Source organism: Mizuhopecten yessoensis, unplaced genomic scaffold, assembly GCF_002113885.1.
Source record: "Mizuhopecten yessoensis strain PY_sf001 unplaced genomic scaffold, ASM211388v2 scaffold716317, whole genome shotgun sequence".
Classification (NCBI taxonomy): domain Eukaryota; kingdom Metazoa; phylum Mollusca; class Bivalvia; order Pectinida; family Pectinidae; genus Mizuhopecten; species Mizuhopecten yessoensis.
In genome coordinates this window covers 398,806-405,954 of record NW_018480056.1, presented here as the reverse complement: position 1 = coordinate 405,954, position 7,149 = coordinate 398,806, and the positions used below count along the sequence as shown (strand labels likewise).

General features: G+C 35.6%; 1 protein-coding gene across 16 annotated transcripts in view; it reads left to right on the top strand.

The window, feature by feature from the left end:
• LOC110442987 (dipeptidyl peptidase 4-like) overlaps positions 1 to 7,149 on the top strand; it is a 406,309-nt gene that overhangs the window by 335,570 nt on the left and 63,590 nt on the right. The window lies entirely within an intron of this gene.

Sequence of the window (7,149 nt, the reverse complement as noted above, 5' to 3'; positions counted from 1 at the left end):
AAGTCACAGAGAAGCTTGATAAAGAGCGCGAGCTAGACTCCAAAGAAAACAAGAGAAGCAGCTAGACTCTGAAAGTACCAGAGAAGCGACTAGACTCCTAATATCCATGGAGAAGCTATAAAAGACTATGAATTGGAAACGCTAGACTCCGAAGAAGGCAAGAGAAGTCACTAGACTCTGGAGGCATCCAGAGAAGCGACTAGACTCATAGCCACCCCAGAGAATGTATCTGTTAAATTTACCACGAGAAAACTGGCTACAGATAAAGTGAAGTAATAATCTATTTAAGAGATTGGGGGTAAAATTCCCCAAGAATTTAAAGCCAAAATGGAACGATTATGTTACTGCGACATAAGAGTGAGAGCCCCCAATGATAATTAGGTAGATTTTGTTCTACTTTCTTATCTCTTGACAAATCTTGAAGGTAGATTTACTCTGTGCTTAGATTACAACAACAGATACGTACATCATGGGTTGGCAGGAATATCACTTTATTTAAATTAGGATTTTTTAAAAATGTACTGATACTTGAAAAAGCTAATCATTTATGACGTAGCTTTGAAGTACCCATACTTTTGCAATTTATTCTGGAAAAATGTTCAGTAATTTGTTTTGTAAACAACATATTGCTTTCAATTGCATTCCACAGCCCAAACCAGACACAAGCTTTCATAAGTTACTGTTTTACCAATCGCTTTTACTGCAGTAATGGTGTTTCCAGTGAAAAAACCCAACTTGTTTCTCATTTGTTGTATCGTTAAACGTTTGAGAATTTTTCTGTAACATTTGTTACATGTACATGTATGAACACCAGATTTTCAAGCTTCATTTAAGACTGTGAAAGAGCTTAACATTTGTGTGTTATAGAATAATTGCCTTGTAGATTTGATAGAAAACAAACATTTGGTTGACCCTGAGTAATCTCTGAACCTGTGTAGGTTCAGATATATAAAATATATAATGTATCACTCTGCTTTTAGACATGGGAGAAACTTGAAATTGATAACCTGCCCCCATAGAAATATACTTGGAATCTTTATCTTTTCCTTTTACATCGGAACATTAGACTTGGTCAACAACAACCAGGTACATTAATTTAGCTCAATTGGTAGAGTGTCCGTCTTACAGTTTGGAATGTCCCCTGTTATAATCCTGGCCGTTGCATTTCTCTATAACCTGTTGCACTTTTTTCCTTTTCTCTCTATCCTGTTGCACTTTTTTCCTTTTCTCTCTTCCATAATACTCGTTCTTGTCAGATGTGTCTTTGTCCCAGGCACCTGGTCAGCTTGTTGTCACAGTAATGTATGATCTAATAGAGTGACATGTTACTGTGTTACGATTAGGACGCTTCAGTGAGATAAACTTTAAAGTTATGGCCCTTGTGGGGCCCCATTATCTGAAGACATAAATGGTGCCCTTGTGTGGCCCCATTATCTGAAGACATAAATGTGGCCCTTTTGTGGCCCAATTATCTGATGACATACATGTGCAGGCCCTTGTGTGGCCCCATTATCTGAAGACATAAATGTTGCATGACTGGGCCAAGAACTACTGTTGACCAGGGCCCATATTCATGAAACCATTCTCATGCTCTAGCATGGATTTTGTGTTCAAGACTAATTTTCTATACCGGTAATATAAATTATCAAAAAAATCTTATTTTGTCAATGATTTGGAAAAAAAATAAGTAACTTAAAGCTGAATTCTTTTTTCAATGTTTACAATCAACTTTTTGATCCTTTGACATGATTAATGAGAGTTACAAGAAAACTAGTTTGAATACAGAATCCTAGTGCTTGCATATGAAAACGGTTTCATGAATACAGGCCCTGGACTGCAGGTACAGTTTGATTGGTTAATGCCACAGTAAAATGATTGGAGGTCCAATTTTTTTATAAAAGTTGTGAAAAGCATAAATGATAAATCAAGTTGTAGTCGTAATGAAAAAAAAGTTTTAAAGCATATTAAACGGTTTAGGCAGAGTCACAGGGATCCCTGCCACATATATATATATGGGACTTATCTACTGTCTGTGCATTAGAAAATGTATAGATTTTGGCTTCCAGTAGGTCCTCTAGAATATGGGATTAGCATGTAGCAGCACTTATATTAATGAAATTTCAATTCAAATAAAATTTCATATCAACGTTTCTGCAGTTATTGTGTATACTGTTGTCAAATGTATTACAAATACATGGAGTTCCAAGCTCGTCAATTTATTCAGAGTACAATATATCTTGTGCATCTTCCATAAACTAAAGATAAGGCCTGAAGCATGAACAAAGCTGAACATTAATGTCCTGAAACTTCTGTGAATAGAAAATGTATAACATCAATCAGCCCTGTTAAATGTATATTGTTATAAATAGTTGTTGAAGATTTACTGAGTAGCCTAAACTTGTGTTTTATTCAATAGTTCAAAATGCTACATACATCAGTCATGTACTAATTGATTTGAAAGTTTTATGATGTAGTAACTAAATTTGCCATTAATTTCATTTTTGATGTTTTTCAATTAATTAGAATAAATTGGGTTAACAGATATGGGTTACTATAGAAACAATCTTTTCAGGTAGCAGATATTAATAGTTTCTCAGAAAAGTTAAAGTAGCCTGTGAAGACTAGTGAAGTGAAACCTGTGTAATCAGACTCCTATAAACATGACACTGTTATCCAATTCTGATTTCTTACCCTCAAATTAGATCTCTACATTCTGTTATATATATCTAACCTGACCTAAAAATGTATATGTTGTGTCCTACCAGGTTTTTGATTAAATATGATGATCCAAATATGATTTGTCAAAGAGGGTGTCAGATCAGACAGGTTAATCTGACCAATTAGCTGTGTCTCACAGAGTGTCAGATTAGACAGGTTTACCTGACCAATAATTTGTTTACTGCAGGGTGTCAGATGGGACAATTTTACCTGACCAATAAGTTGTGTCCAACAGAGTGTCATATTAGACAGTTTTACCTGACCAATAAGTTGTATACCGCAGGGTGTAAGCTTATAGACAGGTTTACCTGACTAATAAATTGTGTACCACAGGGTGTCAGATTAGACAGGTTTACCTTACCAATAAATTGTGTACCACATGATGTCAGATTTGACAGATTTATTCAATTAATATATTGTGTCATACAGGGTGTCATATTAGACAGGTTAATATAATTAATATATTGTGTCGTACAGGGTGTCAGATTAGACAGGTCAATATAATTAATATATTGTGTCGTACAGGGTGTCAGATTAGACAGGTCAATTTAACTAATATGTTGTCCCACAGGGTGTCAGATTAGACAGGTTAATATAATCAATATAGTGTGTCACACATGGTGTCATATTAGACAGGTTAATATAATCAATATACTGTGTTGTACAGGGTGTCAGATTAGACAGGTTAATCTAATCAATACATTGCAGCATACAGGGTGTCAGGTTAGACAGGTTAATCTAATCAATATATTGTGTCGTACAGGGTGTCAGATTTAACAGATTTTAGGTTACAAGTGTTTTCTCAGAATAATTAAGCATGCTTTTAATAGAATCAGATTGGCTTTTAATACAAGTATAAAAATGGTTTCTTGACACGTAGAACAAAAACATTTGGTCCTTAATTCAAGACTCTAATTGATTCAGCAATTATGCTGCGAACGTGCCAAGGCAGTTATTTCTGAAACAATTCAAACCTAACTCTTATTAATTGTTCACAGTACAATTTACTGATTTTGTGTTAGAAATATTTTTTCAAAATTTTATCAGAGTATTATTCAGGGTCAATTTCTCCAAATTGCTCTTTTGAATAGAAATGGATTTTAACGGGAACAACCACGCATTTTACAGCTTTGCACTCCAGTTGAAATGTAGGATTTGCATATACAAAACAATTTTGAATGTCAACAAATTACCTCATTGGATCCTCCTTGGACCTCTCAAGTACCCCCTGAACACAATTAGAAGATTGAGTCTTAAATTGAATGTCTCTTAACACGACAAACATCAAACGTTTAAAGGCAATCTTTGGACCGAGACATCACCACTGTTGGTATTTAATGATTTATAAACAGGATGCGAAAAAAAGCAAGCTTAATCTGAAGACACAGAAATCTTGAATTGTTTGATTGCTTTCGTATAGCCAGGATTACATGAGGGAATACCCCGGAGTAAAATCTCAATTTTTGCACAGTGTAGAATATCGCAGGATTAATAGAACTATATATATAGGACTGCATAAATGCGGTCTAATCTAATTATCGGAACATGTGGTTTGTTAGATGGGTTTGTAAAACACAGTTATTGCACAACAACAGGTAGAGGTGTGAAGTTAGTTAGTCTCCGTTTGGAGCGGATATAATTAAGAGAAGGTGGAAGTGGTAAGTTATACGCGTAGTTGACAGGGGGACGAATCTGTTGATTTTTTGCATGGGTATCAAATGGTAAAAAACTAAAGATTATAAGACTCTTTCATGTCCAGGGGTGTAGGATAGGGAAATTCCACCTGGGTTTTTTTCAAATTTGGTAAAACCCTTTGCAAAGCCTTGTGTTTTACCAAGGTGGAGTTTTGAAATTTGAAAATCCTGAGGGTAGATTTTCCCTATTCTACATGCACCCTTTGGCACGAAAAAGTATTTTCTCTCTCATTGCAACCGCCAGAATAAGCCCAGAAACCATGAAAATGCTTTTGGACTGGCTACCATTTTGAAAAATATCAAATTCCCCTCTCAGCGTTTTAGAAGAAAACAATTTTGTCAGCCAGATTTAGCATATACCCCATATTTGCAAACCAAAAGTATAATCACTTATTTCTAACGTGTACAGTAAATACATCATAATAGCTTTTAATTTTATCACAACGCCTTTTCCACATTGCGGCATCGGAGATTTCCAAATTTGTGATGTCACGTCATTGTTGAGCCATTGTCACGTCACGTCCCGTGAAATGGGGTGTAGGATAGAAATTTTCTACACCCCTTATTTACCCTGGACGGCTCTATCTTACACAAAGGGAAATGAAAGAATCTATTGTGTTTTGCAGGCTTGAGTAATTTCAAACTTAACTGTATTACTGTAGAATTCTTATCATTTGTTTACTGATTTTAACAAAATGTTGATGGCATGTACAGTTACGTATTTTCAAAATAAATGCTTTTAACCAATATCACGTACAGCGCCATTGTGGCGAGGCTAGTTCCTACACAGATCTGATGTCGGCCTTGTAAGCGAGTAACTCATTGACAGAAATTGATTCTTTCTGAAATGAAACTGAACATGGAAATATGACTAAAGAAATCAGGTTTCATTTCATGTGCAATAAATGTACAATCTGATGTGTAATATTTTCCACATATATATATACCACTGACATTTATTTTCGCATTGTTTTGCATGAAGCATTACTTTATCATAAACTTCAAATATCATAATTCATCAACAGTTCCAACATCAAATCATAAAAAAAGAATCCTTTTAGTAAAACATGGATCATTGTCGATTAGCAAATGAGAACAGAAAGATAAGATCGCAGAATGAACGATGAATACTTTTCAATGGGAATTATAGTCACTGTTTAAGTAAAAAAACAAATGAAAAATGGCAAGTCTTTCCAAGGTGGATAACTTAACTAAGGTTGCTTTATTTTTCATATCCAAAAGAGAATTGGAAGAAAAAAAAGCGCAGAAGTAGAATTCTTTTTTGCAAGTGTAACTGAGTGCAGTCAAGGGTCCTTAACCCTTTCCCCCCTATGTAACTTTAGTAGACTCTACCATGTATTGATCTGGATGAGTCCATTATGGTCTACAGTGGTGAAAGGGTTAACCACTTTAAAATGTAGATTTTACAATTAAGGATATTCCCGTAACACTGACAAAAACTGTAACTAGCACATATTTTTGGCATGACTACTGCTTTGATTAATCATTTCTGAAAAGAAAACCATATACCTCGTTCAGGACTTGAAAAAGTAGTAAAGGTGCAATTAACAAAATATAATTACTAACAATGATCTGAGTGTAAATTTCAGCGGCGATAAACCAGGATTGGAACCCTAGCTGGCCCAAACTCACTACCATTCTATCTAAAACAAAATGAAGGGGAGGTTGCAGCTGTTTATACGCAAAACTACTGTGCAGTGGGACCGGGGTCCTTAAGGAATACTGTGCAGTGGAACAGGGGTCCTTGAGGAATACTGTGCAGTGGGACAGGGGTCTTTAAGGAATACTGTGCAGTGGGACAGGGGTCCTTGAGGAATACTGTGCAGTGGGACAGGGGTCTTAGACTTCTTAGAGTGGAACTCTTTTGGATAGAGGTAAATAACACTGTAAGGTGGCATATAATCTTGAATTATTATCTGTCGAAACAAGTTAATCAATTTTATAAGAATGCCTATAGCTACACCACTGCAGTCATAACACTAGAGAATAATGTCTGTGTAAGGATCCCCTACCCTGGCCTAGAACTGTTACTTTGAATTAGAAAAGTTTTACACTGCATAGCAGTAGCTTTTATAAATTGCTCCTGAAAAGAAATCCGTATCATGGGGATATTTTCTGTAAAAAAAAATAAAAAAAAGAAATAAAGAAAAAGGATAATAGCAACAGTATTATGAGAGTAAAAATACAAGACAAGACCAGGATTCGAACCCTGGGCCTTATGGCTAACAACATGGTGGCTCTAACTAACTGACCTGCCTTACAGACCAATGATAATTCCCTGAATTTGTCTGACATTTTGTCTCGTCGCCACGAAGTATAGGAGACTTTTCCAGCGACGTCAGCCTCGAATTCAACATCAAGTATTTGCCTTTAAGTTAGTTTCACTGAAAGTATATCTCAACCCATGCATCAAATCCTGGATGCGGCCTACCTTTCATGGTCCATTGACTTTGCATCTCCATCAACATAAAATTTTTGCATTTAAGTTAGTTTATCTGAAACTGTAACTGCTAGACCAGCCAAACTTGCAAAGGGGAGACATACTGTATCAATTTGAATGGCTTGTTAACATTTTTAACTGAAATGAAATTAAGGGGAGGTTACTGTACATGTGTGATTACACGCTACAGTGGAACTCTCTAGTGTTTTGCCTGCAGTGGGACAGGCATCCTTAAGTACTCAAGACAATTGAAGAATAAGGATTTATTTTCGTATT